A 22,588-nucleotide genomic window follows, 5' to 3' on the forward strand; every position below is an offset into this window, starting at 1 on the left:
TTTCTTCGGAAGGCTAACAGCATAATTCAGGCAGGTACAGATAGCCATGAAATCTTCAAAATAGTTGAATACTTCATTCTATACCAGCTAAATAGCTTTATCTCTAATTTGATAGACTGGAAACTATTTTGCTGTTTTCCCACTCATTTGCCATCAAACTTTAACATTAAATATAAACAGAAATGAAATTTAAAACTGGACTCAACCACTAGAAAAATGTGAGAAATTTTTTTTGTTTGTTTACTCATCTATTTTGTTTTTAGAAAAATATTGACCAGCTTCATTCAGAAGGATGAATCTCAATTTCGAACAGCCTGTATGTTTTAGAGTTTTGATGCAGTTTTTACTTTGGCTTTTTATCAAGTTTGGGGCTATATACAATTTTTAATTTAAAATAATGTTTTGAATTTTGAATTATCTCCACTGATCTTTGAATTACATGCTTGGATAGTAGCCACGGCAATCTGCAGATAGTAAACTGCTTTTTATTAGACTGCGCTGTCTAGAAGAGTCTCTAATACTTGTCTGTTCATTCTCAGTTAACAAATAATAAAAATGAGGGATTCAGATTAAATAATAATTTCAGACTTGCTTTGCTCTTCTTAGTAAGTTATTGAGAAAATATGTAGTCCACACTTCCTTTACCTTTCCAGTTTGTTTTTTTTTTTTTTTTTTACATTTCCCATTTTCCAGTCAGTGGGAACCTTACCGGACTATCACTGCTTCTCAAATGTGATGGATTAGTGGCTTAGCCACTTCATCCTCCAGTTCCCTCAGGACCTGTAGATCCATCCCATTGGTTTCCATGGACTTGTGCACCTTCATGTTCCTTAGATGTTCACAGACCTGATCTTCTCCTGAAGTGGGTTGTTCCTTATTCCCACAGTCCCTGCCTTTGCCTTCTGCAGCTTAGGAGGTGTGGCTGGAGCACTTGCTCATGAAAAGTGAAGCAAAAAAGTCATTGAGTACCTCAGCTCCTCCATATCCTGGGTAGCCAGGTCTCCCATTTCCTTCTGGAGAGGGTTCATATTCTCCCCAGTCTTCTTTTTATCACCAATGTACCTGTAGAAGCTTTTCTTGCTGCCCTTGACATGCCTGGCCAGGTTTAATTCTATCAGGGCTTTATCTTTCCTAGTCTGATCTTTGACTACTGGGACAATTCCTCTGGATGCTTCCCAGGCTACCTGTCCTTGCTTCTACGCTCAGTAAGCTCCCTTTTTGTGTTTCAGTTTTTCCACGAGCTCCTTGTTTATCCATGCAGGCCTCCTGGGTTTTTTACCCAACTTTCTCTTTGTTGGGATGCATCACCCCTGAGCTTTCAGGAGGCAATCCTTGAACACTAACCAGCTTTCTTGGGCCCCTTATGTCTTCTCCCAGGTAAAAAACAACAGCCAAAACCTAAAACTCCAGCTACAATACATGGCTAACAAAACTATGTTAATTGTACTTTTTTCATTTGTTTGTGTGATGCATCACTTTGCCAAGCCTATTACTTGCATTTGTAATCTTAAGACATCTGGAAGTAAGGTCTTTTCTACATTTGTACAGCTCCCCACACAATAGGAATTAGACACTGATTAAGCCCTAATGTCATAACTGCTTTATCATTGTCATCCATACTAAACAAATACATTTTCTGGAAACTAAGCATGTTGAATGAGCAACAACATTTAATAAATCCCTGCTTTTTACTTCACTAGTAACAGGCATGTGAAAACAAAATGACACTGATGTAAATCTGGAATGATTCTATTATTTTTAGACTAGTTAATCCAGACTGATATAGACGTTAACTGAGAACAAAGTTTGAAATCCACAGGGAAAACAATAGAATAAATGGGGTTTAGATGCGCACATTTATTTTGCCCAGGTTGCAAAACAGACTTGAGGCAATTCTCTAGAATGCAAAACCTGCTGGTAATCCTGCACCACAATTTACTTCAATTTTAGAATAATTATTTACTGCCTCTCTGCAGATGCACATGTTCATTAAGTTGAATTTGATGAACATATTATTAATAAACCCACAGAACTAAAAGGTCATGAACTGCAAAGTCTTAATTTCTTGAGATTTTGATTTCAAAATATCTACCAGATTTGGCTACAATAAATAGCTGGCTGCTTGTGGGAAAAGTGTCACTCTCTGGTCATTTGAATCCAATTATGAAATATGTACATGCAGAACATTCTAAAATAGCATCGCTGTCACTATGACGGCATGTCACTTTTGTCTCCATATCATTGGGTTTAGACATATTACACAAAATGAATTGCATGAACCTTTTGTTGCCTTTTCTATCCTTTTCTAAGGCAGCCTAGGAATTTCCTGATAGAGTTGAGATGCAGCAAGAAGTACAGATTTTCCCGAGTGTCCCACAGACACGGAAGTCATTTGATTCATATGTGGGTGGTCTTTGACTTATTCAGCTAGCTCTGTTATAGACTCTCTAACACGTCCAACCCAATTAGATAGATGCACAGTATGGTCTTTACAAAATATCATTCAGCCATGTATCCTGCAACAAGCAATTACAAGTCATCTTCAGGGCATTGATTTATTTCTCATTGCCCTACCAATTTAATGACCTTATGATTTATACTTATTATGGAAGTCTCTCCTTGGCAAGCAAAGTAATTATCTATCAATCTTAAATTCTTTAAGGGAAGAAAATGTTTATTTTCTGTCTGCATAATAAGTTTTATGTCATTTTTAATGTCATGACTCCCACATGCACTGAAGATATATGTAGCAACTTCTAATGTCTCACAGAATGTCAATTGGAAATGCAATTTGACAACAGGCTTAGCTTCTATTGTCTGAATATTTGGCATTATATAATGAATATGGTTAAGTCCTCTGCTTGGGAATGCATACATTATCCTAGAATAAAACAACAGACAAATTCTGTGGTCCAGACAGAAAATTCTCAGTGAGAAAAATAGCAGATTTTAAGTACATTTAAATATCAACTGTACAAAGAGGTTGAGGACCGATAGGATGCATCACACCTCAGCACAAAGGGGTGAGGCACATGACCTCTCACCACCTCCTCTGCTACAATTTTGCTACGATTTTTTGATTTAGAGTAAGGATTCCAGCACTGTGTGTGCATTAATTTTGAAAGGAAATAAGTTTTATTTGAGTATAAACCAGAAAAATATAGGTTGCATTGCATTATTTGCCAGACTAAAACGTCCTATGTGATATACTGGAAAGCTTATTTTGGATTGATTTGGGGGGTGGTGTGGTGGTGGTTGTTTTTTGGTGGGGGGGTTGTTTGTTTGTTTGTTTGTTTTTTTTTTTTACTGTAGAACTCACAAATTGAAAGTTTCTTAAACCCTGAAGACCTAGGAGAGGCTAACATCCAAGGAAACAGTTTTACAGGTGCGCCAGTGAGTTTCTCTAACTTGGCTTATTCTCAGCCCTTCTCAAAGATTATTCACACACAGCAAATCTATCCCTGTTGATGCCACCTTATTGTTTATTTCCATCTTTTTCATTATTTCCTCCTAGTCTTTGCAGATTGACTGACACGTATCCTCTATTAACAACCTTTGCATTTTAAGACTGACACCATAGCAGCTATGCGAGATGATGAAGCCCCTTCCACACAGCTTGCGTTTGATGGGAAGGTTCACTATTTGCAAGAGTTAGTATGGATGGAAGTGATGGTTCAAGTTGGGTACAGAAATAAATTAAGAGAGGTTCCAATGCATCCAACATACAGCATCAGTGATATGGACAAGATACAAGAATTATTCCTGTCCGTACATTCAAGTTACTCAAAATGACAGAAGAAAACTCTTCCACTATGTCTCAAGAGGTTTTAGATTATACAGCCAAGCCTCTGCACTTTAGTCATAAAAATTCCCATTAATTTGGCATGGATATGGTTTTCCTACAATTCGGGAGTTACTTTACTTCCGAGTCCTTAATTCCCTTACAACAGCTCAAAACCAAGATCAATCAGAGATAAGATTTGCACAGAGATCCTGTGAAAATTTAACAAATAGGAAACATCACCTACTACATCTCAGGAGATATTGCTAATTCAATGCAAGAAGGGCTGATTTAACTTTTTACATTTGACTTCTTGTGTTGAAGTGAAGGAAGAAAATCTAGAGAAGCCAACACATACCCTTTCTCCCTGAAATCTGCAATTACATGTTTTTCTTAAAGTTAATGTCACCAGAAATGACATGTCACATACACCTTTTAAGTCCTGAAAAGGAAAACCTTTATACTACCTTAATACAACACTACCTGTCATTTGACTGCCTTGGTACAGAGATGACATGTGAGTGGGTCCTACCACACCTTTCATTACAGAAACTTTTTCTTCCCAAGAGCTTTACAATAGTACAATATTTTTTTTTCTTTTCTGAAAAAGATAATTATTCTTAACTAGGAATGAGACCAAAACAAAATTTCTAATTTAAACCACTTCCTCCCATGCAAAATCATTTAGATAGAGCAGAAAACCAACCATGAATGTTTTTCCCCCTCATTCTCAACACTACCAATTTCAAATACCTAAGCAAACTCCAACACTGAGTGGATAGATTAGTATCCACACTACTTAAGGGTAGCCTCTTTCAGGGTAGATTGCCCACACCCAGGGTGCCTAGCCTTTGGATCTCACCATCTTCTGGTCCCCATGTGGTGCTCTGTTGCCCTAATGCGTTATCATTATTGAACACTCCTAAAATTTCAAATGCAATGGCTTCATTGCAGCCTACCAGAGAGGTTGATTTTATAGCACAAAACTGAGGTGACAGAAAGGACCGAGGGAGTGGCATGAGGGTGCATTTGAGGGTGCTAAACATTCTGAGATGTTTTTTTAAAAGACTGCGTAGGTAGAGGAAGCTAAATTTGATGCACTGACTTGATTCATCCTGCTTTTTGGGAGCATTCCAATTCCAGCTTTGGAATAATCCAAAGTAGACCAAGGAACTGAGTGGATGATCAGGGATCCACTACTTGAGCCTCCTTCCTGGCCATCATTAGCAGTTTAGATATACCCTGTGTAACAGGATCTAACACACAAATAACACGTATTTCAATTCAGCAAATTTATACCCTTAGTATTCACTGTGAAACAATATCTAGCTCCAAGAAAATATTACAATATTAAGAGCAACAGCTTTGAATGAGGACCAAATAAAGTGTAAAAACAGATACTACAAGACAAAAAATAAGTGGGGATTGAAACACAAAAAACAGAGCATTGCACATCAGTTCCAGTTTTATGGAATGTCATCAAATTATGTAGAAATTTTGAGCAGATTGGTTTGTTGTTCACATAAAATTTCTAGATTTTAGCATTGAGGAATATGTATGGAAAAATCAATATAAAACAAAGGAAGCTGACAGATCGCAAGCCACTCTATTAATGGCGAACCTAAGTAACTGCAGTTTTTCCAGTGGAGTTGGATGGCTTCATTTCAATGTTTATCTCTTTGGCCCAGTTTAAAATAGAAAACTTTTATGGTTGTTTAACAACTTGCATTTTAACACAACAAATGTAAGAGGATGCCTTCAAGAGTGACTGCACCTTATTCATAGAATGCACTCAGATGTCTTTTCAAGATGTAAATGTGTATATAAACACACCTAGGGTTATCATTACTCCCGAGGTGCTGCTCTGCTAAGATACCTAATTTGGTGCTGGCAGTCATGATGTGAAGACAACTGAACAGGATCAGTGAGTTTCTTGTGATATTAGTGGATTACTGCATTTCATTTGAAAAGCGACCATCAAAATTAACTACAAATCAAAAAGAAACCACACGAATGACATTATAGTTTAAAGATATGGCCTCCTATCACAGACTAAAGGCACTACACCAAGACGAAAGACTGGAGAACAACCTAGTTCATAACTACTCCTATGCTTAAGACTGCTAATGTGGCAGACAAGACACTGATAAAGGGACTTGGAAATTTTACGGACAATTTTCATGTTGCATCACTGTTCTGCTTCAGGTTATTTCCCTGCATTGGAGCCTGCAGAACCCAATGTCTGCTATTGTCTCTGCAGCCTCAGTTCATAATTCAGAATCTTACGTTAAAATCTACCTTTATGAGTTGTTCAAGCTAAAATACCAGTTCAGACTAGAGTGGCTAAGATGGGGATCACATTCCATTAACTGACTGTATAGTTGACAGCAAAGCCCTCAAAAAAAAAAAAAGGACCAGGGTGAACAGCTGGCAGTGATAATAGGTTCAAGATCTGAGGCAACATTTGTCAGTTACTCTGCTGTGATCCTTAACATGTGTCATGGAAGCAGCAAGTAAAGGTGTTCTGTTGTGATACTGTAGAAAGAGCATTTTAAAAGCAAAATCTATTGTAGTTCTGTGACAATAACTGCTAGGAAGACTGAAAGTAGGTGGGAATTACCCACTTTTGCATGCAAGTCAGCAAAATCTTCTTGGAAAACATGTCATGCAAAGGTTTCATTCCAAAATTTATTTTTTTTTCAGATTCCAATTTGTTTTTACCCCTCTTAAATTAAATTCAGGCACATTTTAAAACAAACCACAAGGTTGTTATGTTTAGAATATATATAAAAGTATTTCAAACATTTTTGTATTTTTCAGATCAGAATATTTGTGGAATATGATGTATTTGCAAATATTTTTTGGCAATTTGAAAAGCAGTTATTTCCCAACTATTTTCATACATCTTCAACAATCAGTACATTCTAATATGGGACAATTAAATCTCTTTTAAGTGTGTGGTTAGTGCATTATCAGAGTTTGGAGGGTTGGGTCATATCTCTAATTGTGAATTTCTACACCCTACATATTTATGAAATGTCATAGACACAGCTCATCTTGAATGTACCGTGCATATGATCTATACAATTTACAATGTTAGCCTAATGATTTTTCATTAATTATTAAAATGCATTCTAAATCTGAATTCCATCTTTAATACATACTGTATCTTTCTTGAAATACATGAATATAATGCAATTTACAACATCCTGGAATAGTTATTTCCATCTAAATTTCTGCATTTGTAATCCTCCATCAAAAACTGCTTCCTACACCACAGATAAATTTCACTGAACATTATTGAGTTCCTGAGTTTAGGTAAGTTTCTCTGAAAGACAAGCACCATGACCATATTTGCAAGACTATCCAGCCTGCTTGCCTTTCCCACTTACCTTCCTACCCAGCTGTCTCATTTTAGGTATTTCTAGAGACCCATCCTTTGATATCTACAAGCATCTACTTGCAAACACAATTTTTCAGGACCTTGAATTTTGCTATAAAACAAGTCTTTGTCCTGAGGATTTTTTCCATTTTGCTGTGATTCACTCAGACCTGCTGTACGGCACATGGACTTATACAGATTCCCTCACCCTTTATCAGAGCAGTACATCATACTCCAAGTACACAAGACCTAAAAATGGATTGTTTTTGTAGATACAGCAAAGAGAGAAAGGAAAACACAACGGAATTTAAAAACATGCTTGAGAACTGCACAGTGATTCACCAGTTATTTTTATATTGGAAACAGAATTGATCTGAAAGTTAAATATGTCTCGTAGATCACAGGTACGTGTTCTTTGCAAACATTTGTAAGGACAAGAGAACAGGAGAAAAAAATACTGACATCTTAATCTACTATTTCCCCCATCCATCATCTCTGCATTTTGTAGCATACAACCCAGTAGAATATAGGAGGCAAGAAATTTTTTTTTTGTGGATCTTGGATTTGAGTTTGGGTGTGGGGTTGTATTTTTTAAATACTAATAACATTCCTACTATTGACTGCTTCAAAATCTTTTATCATGAAAAATATAAGAAGGTTTAGTTCTGTTGGAAATGTCAGGGCCTTTGGGAAGAAAACATGGAAAACAGATGTTTGTTGTTTAAGGTTACAATGTAATTAAACCAGTGGGACTAATATTACTTATATGTCATTACTTAAGAAGCAGCTGTTCCTCCCACCTCTGGCTTCACTGATTGGATCATCTCTATTTTCCACCCCCATCACACTGTCTCCATGTCAGCCTAAGTTTCCTCTTTCTAGTAAATTGGAAAGCAATGTTAACATAAATTTAAAGGAACTATCCTCAAACCTTTAATGAACAGAGGTTGTTAAAGGCATTATTAATCTTTATACTTGTAAGCAATATTAGGAATTTGGCTGCATTCATTAGTTTTGCCTGATCAGAAATTTAGCCCATCATACAATTACCGTGAAAACACAATTGTGCGTACAGGTTCATATTGCTTTACAGGAACTCACATTAGTTCCTTGGAAAAGTGAAATGTAGCACTGGTAGAATCCAAGCTAAGTTACAGGTTAACAATTCTAGAAAATTTATGAGGATGAAATATAGAGTAATGCTGTAACTTGAAAAGGACTGCAGAAAATAGAGCATTTGGATAGATGCCAGTAGCGTCAGGGAAAGGGTAGTGGCCTATTAATATTTACAGTTCTAGGACAAGGCTAGCTTGAGGAACATAAAGACCACCAAACAGTACCAAATTTATCATTTGCCAAGTACAGTTTCATAATTTTCATGATCACCAACGTCTGATAAATGTTAATCCTGCACTATAAGAGATTTACATTCTCATTATAATTATTTTCTGCCCATGAATTGCAAGACTTGTTTACACAGGGGAATCAATGTGGAGTAAGCTACAGCAGAACGGTTAAGCAGGCTGCTTTATTAATATATCACTGAGGGTACTGTGATACAAGATTAAACAATGGCTTGCTTTATCCAGGGAGTTAGTGTATTGTTGCTGGCTTGTAACAAATTCTGTTCTTAGCCTTCTGTGAATCAGTTTGCCTTTGTAGAGCAGCCCAAAGGCTATCCTACAGTCAAAAATAAAAAACAGGTGGTCTCCTTATGCATTGAGCAGCTGGCATTTTTCCATTGCTGTGAAGTTCTTGATCTGTTAAATCCCAGTATAAAGGCTGTTTAACTTCTATACAGGCATCTAGAAAGGCTTACTAGTTATCATATAAACAAATATTTTTATCACCTTAAAACTCCAATCATATAATGAGATGAGTTCTTCTGCCTGAGTTTAAAAAGGGATTTGATAAAAACAGTGAATCTTTCTGTCCTTCATTGTTTTGTATATCGTTGTATGCCTCAGCAATTGTCTATCTAAGATACCAAACATTTTCTGTTTCTCTGCATGTAAAATATTTCATGTTTGCACTTTATTTTTACTGATATAATCTGAACATGCCCATATTTCTACTCTTTTTGTACCTCAGTGTCATTATTGACTTGTATCTGAGGATGCCTCTGCAAGTAAATAGGTTAAATACTGTGTCCTAAAAATTGTCCTGTGATGAATTTTTCTATAGTTAAAATTATCATATGCAATTAGCAAGATAACCAGCTCAGCTATATACCTGATTAATCCAACTACAAGATTTAGAAATCTTAGGTTAAAATTAATTAAGTGCATGTTGTCTTCTGCAAAGACATTACTAAGGCATAAAAAACCCTTGGTTTAACTCTTTGCTGTTTTAATAGTATGAAAATTTCTAATCAAAAAAGTTTGGTATTTTATTTTAGTATCTATAAGGTCGATTTTTAGCAGTGAAATATATTAATTTACTGTTATTACAACAGTTAATTAACACCATGAAACATATTCTAAACCAAATGAAACATTTCTTTTTATGGTGACAGAATTTTATAAATTACTAAGGAAAGCTTTATAGACCTCTGTATAACATTTTTAAGGAGATTCCAAATACACTAAATTCTCCCAAAGAGTTTAGCAGCGCCTGGATATATACATGCCAGATTAAAATCTACAAACAATATCGGTCCATGTTTAAAACCAAATGTTCTGATGTCATGAAAACTTTGATAGGACTATGCATGTGTGTGCATGTGTGTGAATATTAAAAGACAAAGCATGAGCTTTTTAAACATCATAACACCAGTCATACAGTGCTGTCACCTGTCATGGCATTACCCGGCAAAATATTCAAAGCACCTGATTCCCAGTTCAAAAATATATTGTCACTGTTGTGGCTTTGGCCTTTAAAATTTGATCCCTGATTTTCAAAGACACTTAAACTCAAGTTATGTGAAATTCAGCTTTTATGAAAGAAAGTTCACTTCATATTTTTGCTTCAGAAATGGATTTAAAATGCTTACAACATTTTTACAAAAATATATAGCTGATAAGTCAATATGTCTACTAGCTTGCTACCAAATTAGCCCATCAGCCTACAAAGATGTGGCAAGTTAGAGCACCTTTTAAACTTGGTTATACAACAGGACTATAGAACATAGATTTCACTTTCCAAGGCCAATTAAATGTTCTTATTAATAATATTAACCATCCCTTTAAGTGTATGAACAAAGCCTCTCTGAAGGGGTTATTTTTTCATTTATTTAATGAATTTTGAGTATACAAGTAAAAATGTTTTAACATAGCTGCCATTCTTTCTTTAAAGTGAAGCAGTGCCACAATTATTAGAGTTATGATAACTGCACTGGAAAATAGGAAAAGGTTTATAATCAACAGGGTTTCTGGAAGAGTTTTCAGTAAAAGTCCTGGGGCCAGAAAAAGTCAGATGATGATCATGATGATGCCTGAGCAGGGTATATAACAGACTATGGCATAGCTGGCTGGCTGCACTAGGGGACTGGACACCGGGATCTCACAGAAATTTGCTGTTATGGAGACAAACTTGAAACTAGGACTACTTCATCACTTAAAAACAGAACCAAGGGCAATTCAGAGTATTTAATTAATTCAAGTTTAAAATCTACGTATGATTTTTATGGGTTTGACTTCCATATTTTGAAGTATATATAGACAATATATTTTAAAAAATCATAAAAAGTTAGAAGGTAGAGTACAAGGTACAGACAAAATTTACCTGATCACAGCTGATAGAAGAGAGAGATCTCTTTTTGGTATAAGGAGCATATCCATAGAATCATAGAATCATTTAGGTTGGTAAAGACCTTTAAGATCAAGTCCAGCTGTTAACCTGGCACTGTCAAGTCCACCACTAAACCGTGTCCCTAAGCACCACATCTACATTTCTTTTAAATAACTTCAGGGATGGTCACTCAACCACTTCTCTGGCAGCCTGTTCCAGCGCTCGACAACCCTTTTGGTGAATATTTTTTTCCTAATATCCAACCTAAACCTCCCCTGGCACAACTTGAGGCCATTTCCTCCCACCCTATCAGTAGTTACCTGGGAGAAGAGGCAAACACACACCTCGCTACAGCCTCCTGTCAGGCAGCTGTAGAAAGCGACGAGGTCTCCCCCCAGCCTTCTCCTCTCCAGGCTGAACACTCCCAGTTCCCTCCAGTGCTCCTCATAAGACTTGTTCTGCAGATCCTTCACCAGCTTTGTTGCTCATTTAACTTGATCTCTTTTAGGCTTTTTTATTGCTGTCTACGATCACAGAATCTGAATGACTGCATAGGAGTGGACTTCCCAATGAATGAATGAAGTGCAAGCCAGGTACCGTGTACTCCAGCAAAACTCCACAGGACAGTGGGGCCAAAATAATGGTCTTGAACTTTCTTTAGAAAGTGTTTCAAGTACTGTTGAACGTACAAAGATCAGATGAAGAAGCAAGGGGCATGTTTGCCTTTACTTTCTGACTGACTTTCATCAGTGCTGAGAAAGTTGTAAAGCATCTGCTGCTTTAAGGCTGTGTTTGAGTAGCATAATCAACAGGGGAAACTACTATATCAGAAAAATGTTACTCTTTGGTAATGGAGCTGCAAGTGAGGTCAGAACCTGGTACTCAGAATACAAATTTTCAGAAGATACTGCAGATAGTTCATATGTAAATGCTTTGAATTTGCAAGTACAGTCTGTTCTTTCAACTCATTAGCTCATACTTTATGGTCTGCCAAATTGCCAATTATAATTCTCAAAAAGATATAATCTTAAGAAAATTGTAGAGAACAGTGACATTCATAACAATAGATTAATGCCAAGTATTTTAGTATAAGCTGAAGGATATACGCAGTTTGGGTTGAAGGAGGTAATGAGTCAGAAGGTTTGGGGTTTATCTATTTTGGTACAATTTTTTGTTTGTTTCATTTAATTCTTAGTTTTTATTGGTTTTAATATCATAAACCAGAGTATTTTCAGTGGAGATTTTGCACTATATGAAATGCACTCTGGAGTTCCATTCAGAGAACTCCAGTTTTTGTCATCAGCTTGAGGCACTGAGCACACAATTTGCAAAGATGCTGAGGGCCCTTGATTTTCCATGGTTTCAATGAAAGTGTCAGGCTTCTGCATTTCTTTTGTACCTTTTTCAGATCAACAAGAAGCTGTATATGTACCCTCATATCTCATTAAAGCTGAAGATACATCACACCATTTGAAACTGGATGAAAAAAAAGTGTTTATCTCTCATGCTCTCATCAAATTGCAAAGCACTCACTGATCTCAGCATTCATTTAGCTACTGAAACCTGGGGTTTGATTTTGTTAAAAATAAAGAACATGCAATAGCAGCTTTGCAACCTTACACAATTCACGAGAAACAGTCTTTTGTAATACAGAATACTATAGTGCTTGTTTACCACAGTTACAAGAATTTGCTCTACAGATAGTTTGTAAGCATTTATATCAACCTGTTTATGTACATGCATATACAGTCTAATCAAAACACAATCAAACCACCTCAGCTGCAAACTTCCACTCAAGTTAACAAAGCTACATGTATTTATACTTGCTGTAGATCCAGCCCAGGCATTTTTTTCTTGTAAAGCCTGATGCAATGCCCACTGAAGTCAGTGAGGTGACCAAAAGAAAATACCTGAAATGCATAATTACACAAAACACAAGGGAAGGAAAAGGATATTTTTCTTTCCAGACATCAGAAAAACGCTAGATGAGAGGTATTCCCAGTTGTGTGAAAAGATTTGGAGAAGTTTCTTTTGCCCACATCACTGAATCACCCTTATGTCAGACTCCATCTGTAGAATCCTTACTCATGTAAATAATACAGGGTTTCATGTTTTCTTCAGTGATTTTTAAACCTTTGTGTTTCTCTTGAAATTAGAAGAGGAAAAGGCAATCCTAGAAGCCTAATTTTGCCCTGTTTATACCAAACAGGGGCAAAAACAGTTTATACCTGTTTTTTGTTTGTGTAAAGAGGCAGAAACAGGGTGATTGTTTTTAAATGAAAGAAAATGTAAGGTTATAATAAGCTGACATCGACTAACCTTTATCAGTAAAATTTAATGTGCAATATTGAACATTTCCTGTGAAATCAGTATAAGGAAGAATTTAAAGTCAGGTTTCCCATAAGAACACTGCATACCCAAGAGATGCATCAAATTTACAATAATTTAACTGCCATAAAGCAGATCATACTTTAAAAATCTTATCTTGTAAATTATCTGTTTCTAAGTTAATAAGCCTATTGGAAAAATTGATCTGTTTTTCATAAAAATTTCTCCTATTTGAAGCAAAACGTCTGACTGCTCATTTATTACATGAAGATACAAACCACAGCAGGCAGCAACTGATATCATGTAATCAAGTAGGGAAGAAACAGTTATTGAAATAGAAAACTCTACATGATATGAAACACTTATATTGCACTTATTTCACATTCATGCCATCAAAAAGCCTGAACAGTCACTATACACACCCAGACTATGGCATGTGAAATGACAGCAGTGGGGGAAAGCTAGTAACAAAAAACTAAGAGTTGTGTTGTGATGAATAGGGAATATTTTGAGATCCTTCAGTCAGTTCCGGGGAGTAACAGATAGTGCCGCTGGGTACTGGGTAAGGTCCTCAAGTCTAGGAGTGCAGTGTCAATGCAGTTTGCCAGAGCACCTATAACAACATCCCAGTTCATTCAATCCACAAACCTTACCAAGCAGTAGAATGGCTTTGCAGAACAAAAGATTCCAAACAGAATAAAAATTTGCTTAAAGTACTATCATGTAAATGTTCCTGATTTAAGTTTGTCAACTTTCAGTGACAACAAATGATAATAATAATAGTACTGAGTCATCTTTCTGATGACCTGAAAGTTGGTGATGATTTCTCCAAACATTAGCCAGTTATGGCTTAAGGAGTCCTGTGAGATGTTATTATGATGTGTCTGTACAGGGAGCAACCATAATATAGTCTTAAATTTAAGCCATTTCTGCAAGTTCTCTGGGACACCTAAGAATAATAACTCAGCGTAAGAATTTATTGTCATGGTGATTGGCTATTTAAAGAAGAATCTATGTTATATATGGTAAAACAAATCAGATTATTTGCTTGGCATATGGATTTAGGTTTCTACTTAATTTATATTCTGATCAATTTTTAAATTCCTGTTTATCTTAAATCTACCCAAGAAGCTGCTTCTAGAGTATATATCACACATAACCTGTTCATGTCCTCACAGTCTCTACAGTTCATAACAGAGGAATGAATAGCTGAACCATACAATTATTTGAATTTCATTGTGTAGGAAAAGATCAGACTATGTTCAATTAAAAGACATCAAAGAGAAAATGTCAAACTCTGAAATAAAAATGATTGATGATGATTAGGAAAGCTATCATATAACTAAATAAGACATTTAACTGAAAATTGTAAAGAACTAGAGGAAAATGGCTGAGACTAAATAAATAAGAAAGTAATGTAATGATATAAACATGCTACACTTCCAAAAGGTCCAAGTGGAAGCTAAAGAAATAACTAGTTAAAGTATCAGAGAATAGGCACTGGAGCTATTGAGGGTGTGAAGAGACTATACTTATGTGAAAACAAATTTGGGGGAAGCATTTCTAAAAACATTAAAGCAAGTTATTTTGTGATTATTAAAAAAAACCCTTGTCCTGATTTCAAAGTGTAAAGAGACCAGTTGCCTGTAAGGATGTACAACTGGCAATCTCAAACAATGCAAGATTAATAATAAAAAAATGTAAACCTTTGGGTGGGGGAGAAGGGGAAATTGTATGGAGAGAGACACTGTAGCAGGTCCCCTCCTCTCTCTCACACTGCAGACAGGGAAGTTGAAAATGTAGTTATGTTACATCTTTTAGCTATGGAGCTCTACAGCCCAGGCAATCATTACTTAATACTATACTATGCTGAGCATTTCTAAACAATTTAATAAGCAGAATATCCACAAGAAGACATACCACGTCTCATAAACCTACAGCCTTCAATGGGCCAAGAGCATGGGACCAAATCCAGATTCCACATGTGGAATTTTCTACGGCAGAAAGTCTTTCTCAGTCTTGTGCACAAATATGACTGTAGCTCTCACTAAGTGATGTGATCCTTACCTCTGTCTGTCACAGATTATTTCGTCATCTTTTGCCAATGCAAGTTTTATCTTATTTTGGTAATTTTCATTAGTGGATGAAGGATGAACCAGCAGCTTCACACTATCTTACAAATTAGGAAAATCTCATATTATTCCCAGATATTCTACAGATTTCTTTGTATGCTTTTAAAGAGTTATCCTTTCTGCACTGCAGTGTGCCACCTTTTAGGCAGAAACAATAAATCTCTTCACAGGTCTGCAGATGAAGAATGATTACAATGCTAATGTACATGCAAGATAGATGCTAATCTAAATGTTTTTGAGCATGAATTTATAACCTTCAGGGGGTACCGTGTCTGGAAGCCTTGGAGAACTGAAATATTAGATTATTTCATTTAAGAGAGCTATTTCAGGCATGTGATATCCATATGAAACAAATTCTTTGGTAACAGGACTACTTTTAAATGCTCTATTGTACATATTTTACCTTTTGGGGTTTTGTTATTATTATTCCAGCTACCAAATTCATGATCTCTAGAAACAGCAAACAATGCATTGAAAATTGTGACTGAGGCCACTGACAACAGAGAAACAAACTTTTCCAGATAATAAGCATTATCAAAAGCTAAAGAAACAGGACAGAGGGAAGAAGCAAACCTGAGCAGGTGCTTCACTTCTGCATGCAACAGAAATAACAGGAATAAAATTATTAAGTGTATGTCTAAAAGTATTTAGTGCTGAAAAAGAGGACCAATGACTACAAAACATTATTTTTCTGACTTTTGCAACGTGCTTTTAAATTTTAGTCTCCTTAAGAAGAAACATAACTTTATTTAAAATAGCATATTAATCATAAACTAGCTAACAAAATCCACTTCTGCATTTCATATCTCTCCTCCCTTGCCAATGCTTCTTGCCCTTTGACAAAATTTATTGCCACTTGCGTTGTGGCAATCCAAAGCATTTAGGGAAATATGATTCTAAAAATATGCTGTAGGTTCATTCAATTAAACGTTTCAGATTAAATAACAAACCTAGAAAACCCTGGAAGATTTTTTTCTAACCCAGGTAACTGCATATGCAGGAGTGCTGGCACAACCAAAACTGCAGCACAGGGTCAGGATGAGTGCCCTAGGAACAGAAACTGCTACCATTCGCTGTCTAGCTTAAAAGAATAAAGAGTCATATCTGAGAGTACAGGTAGGAAGGCTGTATTAATCAAAGATATTGAAAAAAACACTACGATACTCATACTGTAATACAATCTATATGTGGGCCTAAAATGCCAGCATAACTCATTCAACCGAAACAAACAAACAAAAAAAGAATCCCTGGCATGTCACAGAAATACCATGGAAAAAAAAGAAAAAATTTCTTCTGTTATAATGTCACCAATGAACACCTAGTGTGGCTCTTAAAAACCCTTTTTTATGCACAGAAGTGAATAAACAGAATAAGAATGACCTTTGATTCTTAGGATTTACTTGCCTTGAACATTCACTCAGAGAACAGAGATAATTTTTTTCCCGCTTCCCTTTTCTTTGCATGGACATCTGCAAAGTCACATTTATAGAAGAAAACAATGCACTATGGAAAGAAAAAAACTCTAGATATATACGTGTGATGGACAAAGCAATGCATGAACTGAAGTTACACTGACAAAATTAACTCAGCTCTTCAGAAAGGTTGATTTGTTATTTGCTATGTCTGGTTTGATTAGTCAACTCCTTCCCAATCTTTTAAAATAGAAGTATAAAATAAAGCGTTCTTGATGTACACATAAGGGAAGATACGGATTCTTTGAACTCTACCAACATTGGAAGGTGTGAAAGGTTTCTTTCCTGTCTCTAAAACTTTTGACCATCCTTAGGCAGTTAAAGCATCCTGGTTTCTCATCCCTGTCATTTTGTTCTCTCTTCTGTTGTCCTGGCATAAGCCTTTACTCATTACTGTGAACCAAAGCGGGGAACTGATCTCACAGCAGAGGAAACAATGGTTTTGAGTTGGCTGAGCTTCACAGCTGCACAACTAGCTGCCCAGCATACTGGGAAAGGAAAGGAGAGGAATTAGCTGCTGGAGGTGCAGACTAATTAAACCAGCACTGCAGCTGAAAAAATATGTAGAGCCTCAGTTGTCTTGAATGTTGGTTTAACATTAGTCGATATCAGAGTGACACCAGAGCTTACTCTGACTTCTTTTTTTTTTTTAGCAGATCACTTCAATGTACATCTTTCAACACGGTTGTCAGGTTGTGGACAGTAGTGAACTTGTAATTTTTACAATGTTATGATACCTGCCATTGGACTTTATAGGCCTTAATTAAATTAATCGTTTAGATGTTAATGTTTTAACAGGCAAACTATGTAAATGTCTGCATGGTTTAAACACAACTGTGTTGGGTTTTTTTTTTCTGTGCGGCTGTTCAGTAAACTGAAAAAAAGAAACTAAAAGCAGAATATTCAACAGTCACCCAAACCCTGCATATTCCTTTGATGACATGTGGAACTGATAACTGGACTGAAAGCAAAGCTGAGAATGCCTCAGGATGCAAGAAGTAGATTCTTACACAGGTGAGTTGAGCCAAGAAAGTGAACTATATAATCCTTGTGGGAGGGAAATAAATAAATTGGCCTAACAAGAGTACAGTGACCTGATTTGACTAACGTAACCAAAAGCTTACATTTTCAGGGACTTAGGTTGAAACCATTAGAACTGTTTCCCCTGTTTATGCTGGAACTTGTGATACCTGCATCAAACCTCGTGCGTTTTATGACATGAAATGCCTTGACCCAGAGTTATTACATTTCTTAATCTTTTCCTTTTAAAGCTCAATGACAAGATGCAATAAGTCTTGCAGACTTTTTGTCCACGAAATGGTATGTCAGTGTGGTGTGCATGCCTGAACCAAGAAGCATAGTTTTACTAATCAAGGTTAGCAAGTAATGATATCTATTTACCACTAAATTATGGGACACGTTTTTCTTTCATTAAGCCCTTATTAATCTTTAAGAAAACTGTCTAAAAGGAAGCTGAACCATTCCACTGCTAGTTTTATTGTCTTTATGTATGTTTATAGACAAGAATGATGTGCTTTATGTAGTTTTGTAACAGACATTTTTATAAAACCTACTAACACGGCAACTTTCTACTCTATGTAAAGTTAGAATAAATATTGTCATTTTATACCATAATACTGATCTAATGAACATTTGAAAGGATTAGCTGCTCTGGTACTGGATGCTATAGAAACCTCAGGTTATATAGATAATTAGAAACTGAAGAGGACTCTACCACATGATCCTCCAGGGCATGAATCAGAACAGCTATACTAGGCTTCTGCTCTAAACTGTCCCTTGGAGAAGCTCACCTCTATCCACTGACTACAGCGAGAAGTTAGGGAGATTCAGCCTAAGCTATAATTAGCCCGTGCGTATTCTCTCTACGTACCAATGCAGAGACTTCCATCAACTTCAGTGAACCTAAGTCAAATTTCTAGTCCATCCTCTGCTAATACTGTATAATTTGTGAAACTATCTCCCATTAAGAATTCTGTTCTATTACTTTCTTGGTAGAAAGAGAGATTCATAGCCTCAATTAATAATTCTCATTTAAAAATTAATTTTAAATATGTAAATCTGCTACCCATAAATAATTCTAAAACATTAATAAAATAACTTAATCTCCAAAGTAAAACAGAGACTTAAAATGTGTTTTTATCTGGTTTTGGAGTGTGAAATCTATTTGAAAACCCACAGTATCTCTATGTAAAAGTATATACTTATTATTTCAAACGACCTGGGAAAATATGCAATTAGCTCACAAGGCAGTATTGAAACTAATGGAAAGATACTCAAGTGATAATCTTTTTGAAACTAAAATAACTTCCTTGTCACACCTGAAACATCAGACAACAAAATCAATACACAGAAGTAGATTTAAGAGCAGTCTAAAATTTTTTATATAAAACAAAACAAATCAGTGCAGCCATCTAAAAGCTAAAAAGGAAATATTAAGAACTCTTGGGAAACCAGGTGACAGGAGAAATCAATATTGAACACAGACTGTCAAACAGAGAACATAAAGCCTACATGTAGCAAAACACTTGAACTGAATTCTAAAGTAAAGCTTTTTACTTAGACACACTGTAAGATTCAGACAGGAGGCAGCAAGATCATCCTGGCAAAGACAGCTTTGAAGTCATGATTCCACAGATATTCCTTAGTTCAGTACCACCTTTACCCATGTACCCTTCTTTTCTCCTCTCTTTGTTTCCCCACATGTTGCTCTCGTGCAACTGCTTATGAAGTCATGTAAACTGCATCAGGGAACCCATCCAGCCTAAAACCAAGCCTGCAGAAAGTAACTACACAGGACTGAACTGCTGACAATGTGGCAAGAACACTGACTTGGCACATTCACTAAAACAGATGAAAAAATGTGGCCAAAATGTGCAAATAATTGTTTAATGTGCTACTCAAATATAAGTGCTCAGTCCTCAATGAACAGTTCCCATGCAAAGCAAACAAAAAAGCCATTTAGTTTAGCTTCCTTGGAAGAGATCTCATTTATCAGCCTATGAACACGGTGTATACTTACATTTCTTGTTCTAAAAGAGGAAATACTGGTTTTGTGCCAGTACTGTACGATTCCTACTTTTTTCAATGGAGAAACCTTTGCATTGCCCTTCCAGGTCTGTAATAAACTGACCTGACACAAAGCGGATATTTGAAAGGGATGAGTACTTTCTCCTGAGCTAAATCAGAATATTAACGGCAACAAACAGGTTCATTTTCATTACTAACCCACACACTCATTAGTTCTTCAGTGCTGAGGGAAAAAAACGTGGTGAAAATACAATGAAAATTATTCATCCTTGATGGCTGATCCTCAGAACCTGTGGAAACTAACCTACCTTGTGGCAGTGACAGTCTGAAGGGTAGGCGCAAGTGAAAAAAGACAATCAATAAGTAACATAGGTCCTCCAGACAAACACCAGAAAAGTTTGTGCTTACCTCAAACAGGTTTGTAATTCACCAAGGTGGAGCGCAAAATTAACTGTCACTGAACCTTCCTTCCCTCTCCTCCCAGGACGCTCAAGTATTTCGGCTTTACACAGAATGTTTGAGTATTCCTCTTGTTTTCTAGTTATCAGGAGAAAGTAGAGAAAAACAAATAAGATACATTTTCATTGTATTTCTTTTCCTTATCCATTCCTAAAGAATTCCTTCTAATATATTTTAAGTTATGTGGAAATAATACTAATATAGGTGAAAATAGGAAAAGTATAAGAGAGAATTCAGATAACTAGGTTATAGAAATTGTATGGGGAAGAGAGAGGAACTCAACTTACCCGTACCTCTGGACAGTGAGAACTGATAAAGGGCACATTTATTAATCCAGCTTTCATTCTGTCTCAGATTTTCTTAAATTTGAAATACATTTGTTAAGAATCCATGTTTTTAAGAATGATACTACATAAGAAGTAAGAAAGGGAAAAACATTCCTAGGACATTTTTTAAAGGCTTAATATTTACCTTATCCTTCAGTTGTGACTGGGGCACTTCATTTTGCTCTGCTCTTCCCACCTGAAATCATGACAATAAAGGTACAATTAAATTCCAAAGAACCCGTTCTTCTCTTAAGGCAGCATTTCACAGACATTCTTGAAAATCAATTTGAAGGAAAGTGATGCCCCCAGCTATACTAAACTGATCATGTATCAATACAAGGTACTACCCCGCTGTGCCATTACTAGGTATCTTACATTGCAATGGTAACTAAAAATCCAACACTGAAGACTTTTTCTTTTTATCCAACCATCATTTCTTTGTCTCAGTGTTATCACATGCTTATTTGAGTTTAGAGCAAATACTTCTTACAATCACTGTATACAATGTGAGGTTATATGAGTGTATTTCCATAAAACTATGCCATCAGTAAAGAAAAAGGCAAGAAATAAAGTAAAGATAAGGAAAAGAAACCTTCCCTAGCCAGTGTATTCAGGCAGAATAGGAGATAAGAAAACAAACAGAAACTTTCAATTAACAGCAGCTTATGAGGGTCCAGTTCCTATCGTGGAAGGTTGAGGACGAGACTATGAACCTTACATTTTACAGTTTTTAGGATTTTGTCAGCTTTCATGTAAAAGATAAGACAACCAAGATATACCTGCTCATACTTTGTGTGAAGCAATACTACTGCCAAACAAGTACTACCCAAATCAGAGGTTTACGCAGCAGAGTTGTATACCACGGCAGAGACCAAGAACACGTTAGATGTCAAGTGCTCCGCAACTACGTGCTACGTGTTTATTTTCCCAGAAACACATAATTAGTAACTACAGCATAACAGTACTTAATGATGGCTGGTCTTTTGTCACCATCGGTTTTGTGAAGGCAGAGAGCTGCCTGCCAGTAAAGAAATTCTCATACCAAAGGGACTCTCTAATGTCAGAACTCAGTTGCTTTGCCAGCTCATGCAGCTAAACAGAACGGCTGAACACAAGTAAAAACTAATAATGTACAGAAAGGCCTTAGTTAAGCATGTCGAAATAAGCAGCAGCTCTGTATCATGGTCTGTATTGTTGCTAAAATGCAGCCTTCCCTCGTGGAAAAGGAAAGACAGCAGAAAACTGAGGCAGTAAGACCTCAGCTAGAAGCAGGCTGGAGGCCCACTATCCTCTACCAGACGTAGCTCAGTAGCCAGTCTGAAACAGTGGGACCAGAGCACATCCTCCCACATTACGCTTTGGCACTCAAAAAGCTGCATTTTGAAATGGTTGTCACCAAGTCGATAAATGATTAGACTGGAAATAATAACTATTTGGATCTTGGTAAGTGCATTAATTATCAAGGCAAAAAAAAAAGGTCTGAGAAAACTATCTTTTTTTAAGGAGTTACTGTACACTGGATTGTGAGGGTGTGAAAAAACCAAGCAGCTGTTTGTATGAGCATGTAGTTTTAAAGTTACACAAAGACAACAGGATGCATGCCTGCAATCACAGCAGAGACACACCTTTTGCACTATATTTGGAGGGCTTGGGCTACAGAAGATATTACCAAAGGAAATTGCGACTACAGCAGTTCACAGGAGCTAACTAGAATCCCTCATAAACCAGGCTGTGCCCTGGGCGCGTAGGATGAAAATCTCACCTATCGCTCCTGGGAAGCAGGCTCCCCCATCCGCAGGTCGCTCCCTCACAGTACAGATACTCCCCTTGTAAAATAAGGATGGAAATTCTGCCTCATTTCACTGGGGTGATGCCTAAAGTTAGTAGCTGTTTGTTCTCCCCACATTTGTGCAACTGAGCTGACCTAATCT

The sequence above is a fragment of the Falco peregrinus genome, chromosome 9 (assembly GCF_023634155.1).
Source record: "Falco peregrinus isolate bFalPer1 chromosome 9, bFalPer1.pri, whole genome shotgun sequence".
NCBI classification, from domain to species: Eukaryota; Metazoa; Chordata; class Aves; order Falconiformes; family Falconidae; genus Falco; species Falco peregrinus.